Source organism: Gracilinanus agilis, chromosome 1 (genome assembly GCF_016433145.1).
Source record: "Gracilinanus agilis isolate LMUSP501 chromosome 1, AgileGrace, whole genome shotgun sequence".
NCBI lineage: Eukaryota > Metazoa > Chordata > Mammalia > Didelphimorphia > Didelphidae > Gracilinanus > Gracilinanus agilis.
In genome coordinates, this window is record NC_058130.1 from 440,602,858 (window position 1) to 440,618,157 (window position 15,300).

Sequence of the window (15,300 nt, forward strand, 5' to 3'; positions counted from 1 at the left end):
AAAGTTCAGAAGGAGGATCAGGCAAGATATTTTTTGAAAGCAATATGCTGAATTTATTTCTTACCATTTATAAAAATAAGTGGTATGAAAAAGATTCATAATTTTATATACTGTCTTCTTTGTGTTCTACTTTGTATATAGAAAAAATTCTTTTTTTAGGAGTGATTAAATTCTAAAAAAGCTAGCAGAAACTAAATTTACATCTCTACTTCTGACAACATTTCTGCTGGTGTTACTTTGAGGTCTTTAGTTTCAGATCATGATAACATGGAATTAGAAAATTTATTTCAATTTCTATAAAATTCCTGATTATCAGTCTGCATCAGTAAAACATATTTCAAGAGTTGTGTAGATATTGGGTTCACCTGAGGGCAAGAATGATAGACTAAAAATAAAAGAGAGGGCCATTGCCTACATTTCTGGTCAAAATCTTTGTCTCTATATTGAACGATTTTCAACTGCCTTTGTCTGGACCAACCTTGGGCATCTTCCTACACTGTTTCTGCTCCATATGTTTTTGAAGTTTCTCTTACAGAGTTTACTTTAAAGCTTGTGACTTTTGTATCTCCTCAGTGACAGAAGGTTTTCATTTTCTGAGGGTAAATTTGCTTTTTGGAAAGAGCCAAAAGTATCTCATAACCAATTTTAGGGGAATGAGTTCAATAATGTCATTATGATTTTAAAATGTAAAGTATTACAAAATAATGAGCTTGATTTTCTTGTAAGACTTGGAGAATGGGTTTGAAGACAATTTCAAATAAATAACTTTCCAAGGATTAGTAAAATTTGATTGTGACTAGCCAAGGGGAAACTGAGGCACATGGGTAGGAATATGGACATGATAAGAGTGGTTGGTTAAAAATACATGCAACTAGGGACAAGTAAGTAGCATGGCATATCCATAGAAGAGGAGGATTAAAAAAATACATGCAATCAATCATTTGGCAATGGGCCAGAATCAAAGTGCAATTTGCTTTAACTGACTATATGAAATATTGTTAAGATCACTATTCTTGGAGTCAAAAGACACTTTATAAATATTATCTCATTTAATCTTCACAACAGCCCTACGAGGTAGGTACTGCCCTTATGCCCATTTTACAACTGAAGAAAGTGAGATAGAAGTTAAGTGATTTGTGCAGAAGGTAGATGTCTGAGGCCAGATGGGATCTCAGGTCTCACTGATCTTTGGCCCAGCACTCTATCCATTGTGTCATCAAGGAATCACCACAAAAGGACTTTTATAAATATCTTAGTGGGTTGAAAGAAGCAAATTTGAGTGGAGATGAGGAAATGATGTTAGATGGAGCTAAAATGGATATGACTTTTCCTTAGTCCTTGGAGTGATTGATTTATGATTTGTGTGACAGGGTTGGTCATGGTTTGGGACCATGTTTGTCAGTTTCTATAAATATTTAAAATGGCTCTAGCCCTGGAATATTGTGTTTCAAAATTAATATCCAATATTCTAAGTATTATATTTAATAAGATTTGTTAATATAATTAACATAAAAAAGCTAGAGCAAAAAGCCACCTTCCTCAGCCCTTGCACAGGGATAAAAGAAAGAAAAGGCAGAGTTACCCACAACTATATACAAACACTCAAGCAAGCAAGGTGGGGATGAAGGAGGAATGGGATTTTGGGAGATGAAAAAGAATTCTGGGAGATAGAGGTACAAAATTTCTAACTATACAATATGTATATAACATCTCCAGGTAATTACTTTGGGGAAAAGACTTAGTTTGAATCATTGTGATATGCATTTAATTATCTTTCTTATGTTCCAAGTGTTTTGCTACATGTTGGGAATACAAAGAGAAAAGCTTGTCCTCAAGAAGCTTATTTTTTCCTAGAGTATTTAACATGGTTCCTTCAAGACCTAAATCTAGAATCTTATGATCAGAATTAGAAATTTAGTGACTATGACAAGCAACAAGAAACTTAACAAGGCAAATAGCACTAATGACCCCCAAGTCAGCTCTTTGTGAAATAGTATAAGAAGTAAATAAGTAAAAAATTCATTTGAAGGGGGAGGAATTATTTACTACAGTGGCTTCTATGCAACTGAAGAAGTGTGTTTGTTAAAAGTTTTTGTACTGTCTAAATTTCAGTGCTCTGGAACAAAGCTTTGTTTGTCCTCCTGAAGCTATGGCTCTAAGCATAATATAAGGCAGAGAGTGTAGGAAGCTGCACTCAAAAGATGTCATATTGTTGGAACTTGAAGGAAGATAGGTAATCTAAAAAATGGAGGTGAGGGAGCAATTCTTTTCAGGCATAGGGAATAGTCTGAATGCAGAAAAGCAGATGAGCCAAATTTAAGGAACGTGTGTGTGTGTGTGTGTGTGTGTGTGTGTGTGTGTGTGTGTGTGTGTGTTGTATGGAAGTTCATTGGATAGAGCTGACCTAAGAGTGGGGAGAAGCTGAGTTCAATTCCTATCTGAGAACATACTGGCTCTGTGACCCTGAGCAAGTCACTTGCTTTCCCAGTGCTCTGTGATCTGCATTGGTTGGGAAAGTTTTTCACCAGAAGCTCCTGGCACCAATTTATTAACAGGTCTGTTCCAAATATATCTATTTTTATAGTCTTATTAGATTATAGACCCATATGTACTCATGTGAACACACTGGATAATAACCACTTTCTTAACTTTGGTTTTGAACAAGATAAAGTGATCAGGGTTATTACTCCAGAGGAAAAATATATCATTTGGTGATTTAAGTGAGTATAAATACTAAGAAATAAGTGCCAGATTCCCTTTCCCTGTTCTATTTCCAGCCCTTCCCTTTTGCTTTGTACCATTAAAATAAAAGTACCGAAGCTAAGCTGTCTCTTATGTGTTTTTACTTTCTGACACAGAGTGTTCCTATCTCGAGCAGGCAAGAAGTTTTGCTGTGGACAATCTCAACCCAATCCCAAAACTTGTGTTCCTTTGTGTCCCCAGAGCTCAGCACAGTGACTGGCACACATCAAATACTTAATGAATGCTTATTGACTGGCTGGCTGACAACATCATTGGAACTCTGACCTCCTTTTTTTTTTTTCCCCAACCCTCAGTCTTGAAGAGTTGCGTAATGTGGGGCACCAGAGATGCTAACAATTATTATTTGTGGGTTCTCACTGGGTTAAAGGAGAGAAAGGAATGACAGATAGACAGGACCAACCAGGACAGGGAGACCAGGGTTTACTGCCAAGCTGTTAACTGTCACAGGAATGGCAGTTGGCCCAACAGTCACTCAGCCCACCTAGGCCAGGGCCTATGGAACCAGCAGGCAGAAGGTAAAAGTTTATAACAATTTAATTGAGGGAAATAATAATGAAGGATGGGAATAAGGAATTCTATACTTACAACCCTAGGGCAAACCACAGGGGCAAGGGAAGGACTTGACTACACTATTCTATTGACCTAAGCCAGGCAGGGCCCAAAGGAAGCAGTACTGAAGTCACAGGGAAAGCTCCTCCAAACCTGGTTCCAGCCAGGTTTGGTCAGCTCAGCTAAAGGGCCTGAGGATGGCTTTCAATTGGAGTCTCACGGTAAATCCAAGGATGGTCACAGGATGCCAAGAGCCAACTCCATCAGGTGATCCAAGGTACCCAGGTAGGGAGAGTGAGTTTGCAATGCTGTCCACCAGATCACAAACCAGTTCCCACTTGGTGCTGCTCTGTAGGTTTGTTGTCCACTGCTGAAAGCCTCCACCTCTCAGGATCCCAGGGAATCTGGATGCAGTTTTCCCTAACTCTGAGATCTCCCAGGGTTAGCAACAGTTATGTCCCCAACCACTAATGGAGACTCTCTCAGAGTCCAAGCACTTCCTGCTCCTTCATTCCATCTTGGAATTCTTCAGCCCTTCCTGCTAGGTCCAACACTAATACTAAATTAATCTTCCTCACAACAGTTGCCATATTTGTGCCGGACTCAGTACAATGTGGCATTAGTTGTATCACAGCTTGAGACCTGAATTCGAGGAATCCACCAGGTTCATCCTCCTCAGGAGCCCTGATGATAGGCCAATGCCATGACTGCCTAGCTAAAATCTTCAAAGGTTATTCCACTGTAAACTCTAGGTGAGCAGAAGTTTAGGCTAAGTCATTCACTTGGATTAATCATTCAATCAATGTTGGAACTCTTACCAGAGGATTATGCCTTCTGTCTAATCTGTTTCTAAGCATAAGCCAGCACTACCACCCACACTTCAGTCATTCATTACCCTGAACTTGGAATCAGTGTTGGAGAAAATTACCAGGAAACAGGAACCCTTCTTGTTGCAGATCTTGTCAGGAAATTGATGGAGTTTTGCAGTAGTCATAGTCTCCATAAGCTTATGCTTAACCATCAGAAATAATTTTTATTATTTCTCCTCACATTTGAATTTACAGTTAATAAAGCACTTTCACATATATCATCTCATTTGATACTCACTAGAGGCAATCACAGCAGGTATTATCTTGATTGTAAGGTTGAGGAAGTCAAAATAAGTAACTTATAAATAACTCAAGAGTGAGTAATTTGTCCCAATACACAAAACTAGTTAGAGGAGAAATGGAGCTTGAAAAGAATTCCATTCAGTTTGTTTATATATTTAGTTAGGACCGTCCCTTCCCTCACAGGACATGCTCCAAGTTGCCAGGTCTAGTTCCAAGGGATCACCTGGAAGCTTGGCAGAGCCTTTTGGTAATGTATGCCTTGTCACATTGTGAATGAGTCCCCTTATTAGCTAAAGAGTTGAAGATTTAATATATTACAAAAGATGGTGGTCTGCCCCCTGCCCCCTTTTTTTTCCTTAGCCAGGAATAATGGTACCATGTAAAAGGGAATTCTTTGTTCTTTTTGAGTTTATACTTGTGAAAGGGAATCCTTTATTCTCTTTGCCTAGTTGGAACTAACACTTACAATATCTTAAGTACCTCTACTTAGTACCTCACTAGATTGTGAGGACAGGATTAACTCTCCTTTGTCTATCTTTTGATTGAATCAACAAAAACTTGAACTAGGTGAAGGAGCTCACAAACCACTTAGTGAATTCACACTTCCAGAAACTCAATTTTTCAGGAATCTGTGAATCCTTTTGATGAGTATTCACCCCTCCAGAAGGTGAGAACTGGTTCCCACAAACACTGCCTCTTGGGCAGTGCTAGGCAATTTGGAAGCTGTGATTAGCCTCTGTGAAAAGGGGGAGAGACAAGAAGCCACTATAAAAGTCCCTGAATTTCTGGGGCTAGTGAAGGAAGTCGACTCCAAGAAGGAGTTGGACTTCAAGAGAGTTCATCTTCAAGAAGGTCAGCTCAAAGAAGAAAGTCGGCCTCAAGAATCACCTTCAGCTCAAGTCATTATCTTGACCTGCCTCTTAGAGGGAACTTGGGTGAGTGGATAGCTGGCTTTCCCTTCCTGCCTTCTGGAGAGAGTTTAATTCCTGTTGAAGGTCAGCAAGTATTGGCTGAGTAGAGCACCAGAGAAATATTTAGTTAGACAGGCTAATGTCTTCTCTACCCTTTTGTATTTCTCTGCTTTCACTCTTTCCACCTTTTTTGTAAATAAAAGCTTTTAAGGTCATTTTAAGGTCTACCCTTTTGTATTTCTCTGCTTTCATTCTTTCCACCTTTTTTGTAAATAAAAGCTTTTAAGGTCATATTATTTGAGCAATAATACTTTGAATTGGCAACCACAACTATTATTTATCATCTTCATATATTTTAGCCAAGCCATTAAAATTTAATCCTTACAACCACCAAGCTAGTGCCAGGAAACCCACCTCAGCTGGTTTGTGCCTGGGCCACAGGCTTCCTTTGTTTCTTTTCCTGAACAGGTGACCAAGCATCAACCCCAAGAGCACCATGTTCATGCTTATGATTTTGAGAAGTCCAATGGCCTGTACTACAATATCTACTGGAGTGGCCAAGGAAGCACCTGCATTGGACAGGACAGCCAGCAACAAGATAATTGGCCTAGACCTGACTATTTTACCAATAGACAGAGCAGTTTGGACAATGCAATGACATGTAAACTTGATACTTCCTTTGGTCCAGCAAGTCAATCCAATTCAATAAGCACTTATTAAATACCTATTATGTATTAGGCACTGTTCTAGGTGCTTGGGGTACCCAGAAAACAAAATAAAATCAGTCCTTGTCTTCAAAGATAGTACTTTCTACTGGGAGAATATAATGTGTAAGTATACAAGATGAATTTGACAAGATTTTTGATACAGAAGGAAATAGATTGATAATTTGAAAATAGTTACCTGGGAAATTTTACTTTATTTCTAAATTTTCAAGATTCAAAGAAGTGTAAATTATAGGATTTTTGTTGTTATTCAGTCATGTCCCACTTTTTGTGACCCCATTAGGGGTTTTCTTAGAAAAGATACTAGAATAGTTTGCCATTTTATTATCCTGCTTTTTTTTAAAAACCCTTACCTTCTGTCTTGGAGTCAATACCATGTATTGGCTCCAAGGCAGAAGAGTGGTAAGCGTAGGCAGTGGGGTTCAAGTGACTTGCCCAGGGTCACAAAGCTGGGAAGTGTCTGAGGCCAGATTTGAACCTAGGACCTCGCTTCTCTAGGCTTGGCTCTCAATCCACTGAACTACCCAGCTGCCCCCCCAGATGAGGAAATTAAGACTTACCCAAAGTCACACAGCCAGTAGGTATCTGAAGGCAGTTTTGAACTCAAGAAGAGGAATCTTCCTGATTAGAGGTTCAGTATTCTAACCATTGTGCCATTTAGCCACCTCCAATAATATTAATGATATTAAAAGTTCAGAGAGATCAAGAACAATGAAGATTTAAAAAGGCCATTAGACTTAGCAATTAAATTATGATTAATGGAGAGAATTTGCTTTATGGAACTATGTCTATTTGTTACAAGGGTTTTGTTCCTCTTTTGACTTTTTTCAAATAGGAGGGGAAATTGGGAGCAAGAGATGGGTTAGGCTGGGGTTGCTCCCCAAAACGAATTACGCAACAGATTCATTGAAGCAATTTTTTTTAATGTATAGAAGAGAACAGAAGGAAGGCCAGAAGGAATCATAGAAAAGAAGGACACCTTTAAAAGTTACATTACACTTAAAAAACCCCAAGCTATATATATATAATATATATTCACAATGTAATCCTTTTTTTTTCTGTTCTACTGTCTTTATAGAAGTGCTTGTTTTAATTGGTGCTCATTGACGTCAGAATAAAAAAAAAATTGAAAAGAAAAAGAAAAGAGATCATTGGTACCTTTGGGGAAAACAATTTCAGTTAAGTGATGATGTTGGAAGCCAGATTGTAGGGGGTTTATATGGAAATGAGAAGAGAGGAAGTGGAGGTACTGAATAGAGACAGTTTTTTCAAGGAATTTAGCTGAGAAATATGGGGATGGGAAGGGTGGGAGAGGGGTATATTAGGATAATTACTAGCTTGGAAAGTAGCATCAAGTGGCCGCTTGTTATGGATGAGAGAGACAAGGGCATGTCTGTAGACAGCAGGGAAAGAATGAGAAGAGAGGGAGACAGTGAATTCCAGAGGAAGTTGCCTCTTGACTGACTCCGGTTGTGAAATTCAGCCACAAATATTGTGATCTACATACTCAGCTACAGATGTGCCAGGTCAAAGCTTTCTTCTCTCCCCCCTCCCTTTCTTGGGTAGCCAAAGAATTCATTCATTGGGAAAGCCAGAGATTCTTCTTTGAAATATATGAAATATGTGCTTTTTATTTATTTCCTTCATTGTTTATGATTCCTGTGAGTTCCCTTGCCACATGTGTGCAAGCACATGTGTGCCTGTGTTTACATTTTCTAGGGGGCAAAATATTGTCGTGTGTGTGTGTGTGTGTGTGTGTGTGTGTGTGTGTGTGTGTGTGTGTGCTTAAGGAAATTAGCATGTCACTTTCTGGGCTATTATGGAAGAGAATCAGTTGGGAACCGTTTTAAGAGACATTAATAGATATTAAATTTTCATCTTAACTAAATTAATTCTGTTTCCATAAAACACTGACTGGGGGCCCATCTGTTTAATCTCTGTCTATTCTTGAGAGAACAGAAGATAAATTATGCTGAAATAAACACGAAGACGGGGTTATAATTCTGATGTCTATTGTATGGTAAAGAAAATTTTTAAAATGTATTTCAGGTATTATAGATCAATATATTAATGGCCATGAAGGATCATAATAATAGTAGTAATAATAACAATAACAATAATAGCTGACATTTGTATAGCACCAACTATATGCCAGGCAATGTGCTAAGCACTTTCATAAATATATTCTCATTTGACCCTCACAACAACCCTGCTAGATAGTTGTGGTTATTATTCCCATTTTACTGTGGAGGAAACTGAGGCAGAGGTTAAATGACTAGTGCAAGGTCACATAGCTAATTAATATTTAAAGCTGAATATGAACTTAAATCTTTATGTCTCCTTCCAAAGTGGTCCATCTATTATACCACTGGCTACTTGACATACGTGCATCATTGATGGTGAATTCAATACAGTTCACAAGCATTTACTATGTAGAATCTGTTATGCAAAGCACAAAGGATACAACAGTTGTTTCCATGACACGAACAGATTTTGGGTGCATTTTTATAACAGTTTGAGAACTTTAGTACAAAATACAGGAAGGGAGCTTACCAATGTCACATTGACATTTTCTTAAATCAGCATCTCTAAAAGCCTCTATATTTATTTGTTTGCACAAAACTAGCAGACCAGACAAGATGTGTTTTTTTTTTCTAAAAGTTTTATGGAAGCCTTTTGTTTTCATGCCACAGTCAGCTGGACAGCTGTGGATCCACAGTCAGTGGATAGCTGTGTGACCCTGGACAAATCACTGTCTCCATTTCCTTATCTATAAAGTGGGGATAATAATTTGTTAAAATGAGATAAAATTTATAAAGGATTTTACAAACCTTAAAATGCTACATAAATGTTTATTATTATTATATGCTACAATGTTCCTCTGTCCTCCACCCCATAAACAATGCTGTATATTCTTCATCATAAAAAGAGAAACAGTTAAACAAAATCAACCTATACAGTATTTGCAACATTTTGGACGCAGAATCTACCAACTTTCTACCGAGAGGAGGAGCATGCATTTTAACATCTTTTTTCTAGAACTGAGATTGGTCACCAAAATCATCAGTCTGATTGCTTTATAGTATGATTTCATTTATACTAGAGTTGTCATTAATGTATATTATTCTCCCAAACCTATTTATCTCAGTCTGAATCAGTTTATAAAAGCCCTCCTATGTTTCTTTGAAGGAAAAACATGTATTTTAAAAGTAAAATATTTAATTGGGAAAAAAATAATGGTGCCCTTTGTGGTCTCTTCCAAACATGAGATTATATAAATTGAAATTAATAAAAGACTAAGGGAAACAATCCTTATTCTAGGGCCTAACATCTTATCGTTGATGGAACATGGCACAGTAGATAGTGTGCTAGACAGGGAGTCAGGAATTCCTGGGTTCAAATCCCACCTTCATGAGTCTAGACAAGTCACTTAAATTTTCTGAGGCTGACTTTTTTCATCTGCATAATATGTATGATAATCACACAGGACTGTTGTGAATATCAAATTAAATATGATACAGTAGTAAGAACTCTGGCTATGGAGTCAAAGGACCTGCATTCAAATCCAAGTTCTGCTCTTTACTCTATGTATGACCTTGGGCAAGTCATTAGCTTCTCTGGGTTTGGACAATGAGCCAAACTGGCCTTCTTATTCTTTCTCCCAGGTGATAACTTCCATTCCTTTTCACTGCTTCACACCTGGAACAGATTTGCCTTTTTTGTTTTGTTTTAAAAGCTCAACTCAAAAGCAACTATCTATAAGGGGACTTTCTTTTTTGTTCGTGTGATTTTAAAAACATTAATTATTTAATTAATTTAGAATATTTGTCCATGGTTACATGACTCATGCTCTTTCCTCCCCCTCCTCCCACACCCTCCCATAGTCAACAAGCAATTCCACTGTGTTTTACATGTGTCATTGATCAGACCTGTTTCCATATTATTAATATTTCCATTAGAGTGATCATTTAGAGTCTAAATCTCCAATCATATCCCCATCAATCCATGTGATCGAGCAGTTGTTTTTCTTCTATGTTTCTACTTCCACATTTCTTTCACTGGATGTAAATATCATTCTTTCATAAGGGGATTTTCTTAATCTCTCTAACTGCCAAGAGTTTCCCCTCCAAACTACCTTATATTTATTATATTATTTATTAGTACATAATATGTGTAATATATCTGTACTCTATATATTATTAGATACATTACATATAGACTTACATGTGTACATGTTACCTTTCCATATAGAATTATTTGAGGATAGAGGCTGTAACATTTCTGCCTCTATATCCCCAGTGCCTAGAATAATGGCAAAGGATAGATGCTTAATAAATGCTTGTTGATTGATTTTCTCTAAAATTAAGAGATTATACTAGATGGCCTCTAAGATCTCTTCCAGCTCTAAAGTATGACCAATATGTTCAATGTAAGTGATTTACAAACTTAAAAACCCTATATAAATATAATATCATCATCATCATCATCATCATTATCATTCCTGAGTAAATAACAGAGGCAACATTTTCCTCTAGATTTTATTCTGGTTTAGAGAGGGCATGGAAAATATTGCTTGTGCAGTGAACCTGAAGATTGGGAAAACTTATTCCTATAATGTCTGAATCTCCACCTAGAATGTCTGCCACTTTGCACACTTTCTCTCCACAGTAGGATTCTTTCTCTGTTCCTTTCAAAATAACCCTAGCTCTGCTACCGCCATTCCTGTACCAAGAGCTGCCCCAAGTGACTTGTGTCTATGAGATCCTCTTTTTCTTAGAAATCCCCATTGTTGATGTCATCTTCCTGCCCCATAGACTCACAATCTAATTGGAATTGAAGTTCCTGGAACTTCAAACCCATTCTTGAAGCTCAGATCCTCAAGAGAAATGCAATCCTTTCACTCACATGTATCCCTATTAAACTGTCTTTAAAACAATTTAAAAACACATGTTAGCTTATTTTCTCATTAAGGCTTCAGCAATTTTGCCAGTCATTGTGGATGAATTAACCACTATAAAGAGGAAAAAATTCTCTGACATCTAGAATTTTGAAAAGAGGGTCAGGGGCATTAAATTTCAGTTTGGAGAACAGCAATGTGTGATGGGGGATTGGCCAATGAATCCAGTTCTTAATAGGCATGCTTGACTGTTATAATGCCCACGTACATTTTTGAGAATTCTTGGACATTCTGTAACTGGTTGTGGTCTACTAGGCATATGAGGAAGAGGAGCCTTTTTGATAATCTGCATGGGAGGAAGGAAACAAACATTTATTAAGTAAGTACCTGTTATTTGCCAGGTGGTATGGAAAACACTTTACAACATATCATTTGACCCTTGCAATGATTCTTGGTAGAACCTGCCAAGTAATAACCAGATCTGATTCGGAGGGGTCTATCTGCTTATGATAACATACAGATTCCCCTTCAATGAGCCCAGCCCAATGGCTTGGTTCCCTCCATGAGCCGTATTAAGTTGGTTCTCAGAGCCTTATTATTATTCCAATTTTACTATTATTATTATATTTCCATTTTATAGATGAAGGGATAGAAGTTAGGTGACTTCCTGGAGTCACACAGCTAGTGCCTGTGGCTCATTTTGAATCAAGACTATTTGGATATAAAAAGTCACTAGTTGACCAGAACTTTGCTATTTTATTGGTTTGACTTCTCCTTGCTAGGCAGTCCTGGTGAGAAGAGGGAAATACTGTAAGGAAAGAGGATTTGGGTCTTTTCTTTCTGAAGCTAACATATGGCCCAAGAATATGGGGTCTCTCTGTTCTTTCCCTTGGTATATCTTCTTTCATTTTAAGTGAAGGAGATTGGAGATGGAGGTCTGAGAGTAGAGCATACATTTTGCAGCCAGTAAGCAGGCCCCAAGAATATTTTGGGACAGAGCCCAGAAGTAGCTGAGGCAAGGACTTATCCAGAAGCAATGCCGTAGTTGGAAGTGGACTTGATGGGTCTAATATTATATAGAAACTGCATTAAATCTGAGCCCATTTTCCTCTGAGACATATATGGTATGGTCGAGAATATGTCCCCAAGTACTGGAGGAGAATAGCTGCCCTTCTATTCTTTCTGGACCTTTGAAGTAAATACCCCTTTGTAAAAGGTAATCAGTGTTCACTGGTTAAGTGGAACTGGGGTGCTAGTCACTGGCAGCAGTGAGAGAAGAACACATTGGAATGGATACTTATAACATTATAGAAAAATGACCCAACCCTGTATGGGTACCCCTAGAACCTTTAGGGGAGTGAAACCAGAACATACTAGCTAGCTTTCTACATTCCCTGGCTTCCTTTAAGTCTCAGATTCTACCTTCTGAAAGAAGCCTTTCCTGATTCCTCTTAAAATTAATGACTTCAGTTCTGTCAATTATCTCCAATTTAATATTTATGTTTTATTTGAGTTCTTTGAGAGCAGGGACTGTTTTTTGCCTTTCTTTTGTACCCCAGTGATTAGCACAGTTCCTGGTACATAGTAGGAGTTTAATAAATACTAGTTGACTGACTGATACTGCAAACACAATTGTCCAACATTAGTTTTTAAGAAATAGCATCATTCTGCCTGGAGGCATCACTCTGAGGGAGACAAGGAGAGGAAAAGTAGAAAATTATTTTCCCCTGATTTAGGAAAGTTGCTCTGAGAATCAACTAAATGCAACACATCAAGGGAACTGAGCCATTGGGCTAGACTCAATGTGGGGGAGGAAATCTGCTTTCATCAGAAATAGATAGACCTCTCAGAATTAGATTTGGTTATTACTCAGCAGACTAGGTACGGAAGGAGTTCTGGTTCCTCTTGAATCCATGGTCCCCCTGAAAAGTACAGTAAGGTGGTCTGACATTTATGTATATCCTAAGGAAAATGGTCACTGCCTTCCCATCCTGCCTCCCAACTGCTTAGCACTGTGCCCAAACAGGGGCAGAGATGACCACAGCCACATGCAGGTAGGAATTAGAGTGACCCCAGTCTTTAACTCTCTCTGTCTCTCTCTGTCTCTGTCTCTGTCTCTCTCTCTCTGTCTCTCTGTCTCTGTCTCTGTCTCTTTTCTCTCTCTCTCTGCTTCTCTCTCTCTCCCTCTCCCTCTTCCTCTCTCTGTGTGCTGACCTGCTTTCTTTCTGGTTCCAGTGGATGGAGGAGAGAAAGATCTCTTCTCCATGTAGACTGGCTGCCTCAACTCAGTATGGGCAAAACTTGTGCTGGACCCACATCAGAGCAATTATCTGTTTGGTCTTCTCAAACTTCTTCTGCTAAGTGCTCCATCTTAGTTTCCTGGAATTGCCAAGCATAGAAGTTTAGGAGTTCCTTCCTAGCTTTTTTCTTTTTTCCCTCTTCTAGCACCTACAGGCTGGAGGCCTCTGACTAGAAGAGCCCAGAGGCCGACCCTGACTTTGTGAATCACCTTCAGCCTTCCTCATCTGGCATTATATGTAGCCACCTTATTATATTCCTCCATGAACTTGTCCACCTCTAACCTGAGGTCTCAGGATCCACAAAAGAATCCAGGTAATTCACTATCCATTTCTCAATGAATAAATGTCAGTATTCACTTGATGGCTGAGACACAGCCTTCTGCACAGATGCTGACTTCCTAAAGACCAAGTAAACCACCTGGAATATCCTGAACAGACTTTGGAAAGAAAAATGTTGACTGATTTCTTCGGCATCTCTGAAAGGTCTGGTTTCTCATGCAGATTCACAGAGATCAAAGCACATGTGGAGAACAACTGGGCAAAGCATTCTGAGTAGTATAGAAGTAGTGGCAACAGGGGACACAGTATGGAAGGTAAGATGTAATGAAAAGGAAAGACAAAGATATGTAAGAATCATAGCTATTCCAGTTTCTAGAATGCAAATTATTTTCAACTACCTTGAATCACTAGCCCCTTGGAACCCAGACTTATTATCCACTGTAATCAAGAAGTATAGCCACATCTGGATCAGCCTTGGATACCAAAGAAGTCTAATATCTCTGTCAGTCCCCTTTACCTCTGCTCAATCTTTCTTGAAGGTTTGGGGAGACTCCTTCCATAATGTGAAATTCTTGGAACATCTCAAAGAAGACATGCTTTTATTATTCAATCAGCCAGTTTCCTCCTTTATTTTGAAGGCTGACATTGGGAATGATTAGAAGGTTCTATATATCTCTGGGTATTTATACAGCTTTGTTCTGTGAGTAGGTCCACTGGTCTGAAGTTCCAAGATACCCAGAATGGGAGAAAATAAAGCAAATGTTACTATTCATCATCACATGACTAAGAATGTGTGAGCTCACTGTTTACTGCCGCACATTCCTTGAACTATTTGGGAAATGGATTGGGTGACCAGTACTTCCTCTCTCTGCCCTAAAGACAATGGTATATATTCCCTGGAGGGAAGTCCCTCAGGGCTGTGGCTTGGAAAACTAGACCAAAATTCCCAATTATATCAGTTATCCTAGATGGAAAGTAACACAACATATTAAGGGGTAGATTTGGGGCTAAGGGCTGGAGAGAGGGAGAAAAACTTGGGATCCTGCTGGTTCTTGGCATGGCTGGACTGTGGGACATGTGGCCAGTTTCAGTGAAAGAGGGACTTCAGAGAGGCTTTGCTCAGTTACTGTTAAGTGACAGTGATTCTGGACAGTTACAAACTGCAGAGTAATCTTCGGTGTGGTGAATTTGGCCACAATCATGGACTAGATAGGTTCCTATATAGAGATGTGCCATTAATCAATATTAATTGAATAAAAGAATCAGAGTACTAGTCACTGGCCACTGACAATGGTGGTAGTGGGAGACATACTATAATGGGAGGCTCTAGATGAAAGAATTAGTGAAAGATACCCCCAGCCCTTCAGAGGTACCAGCACTGTTGAGGGCTTTTAAAATCCACTTAAAATTTCACTGGCTTTTTCCATTTTGGAACAACTTTTCTCCTAATAGGAACTATACATGCCTTTATTTCCAGGCTGATTACCTATCATTCCCCATCATGCACTTGATGTTCCAGCCAAATTGGCTTATTTGCTATTCTCTGTTCACCACATTCATCTCCCACCTTGGAGCCTTTGCATAGCTCAGTATTTGTTCTTCTTCCTCACCCTGTCTCTTACAAGCTCTCCCTTCCCCCCCACCCCCAAGGCTTAGCTCAATGAGACAGCTTTGAGCCGGTCCAGAATCTCTTTGTTTTAATGAACCCCTCAAGACATTGTGTATATATTTTACACTTACTTCTCTGTGAACACGTTGTGTCTC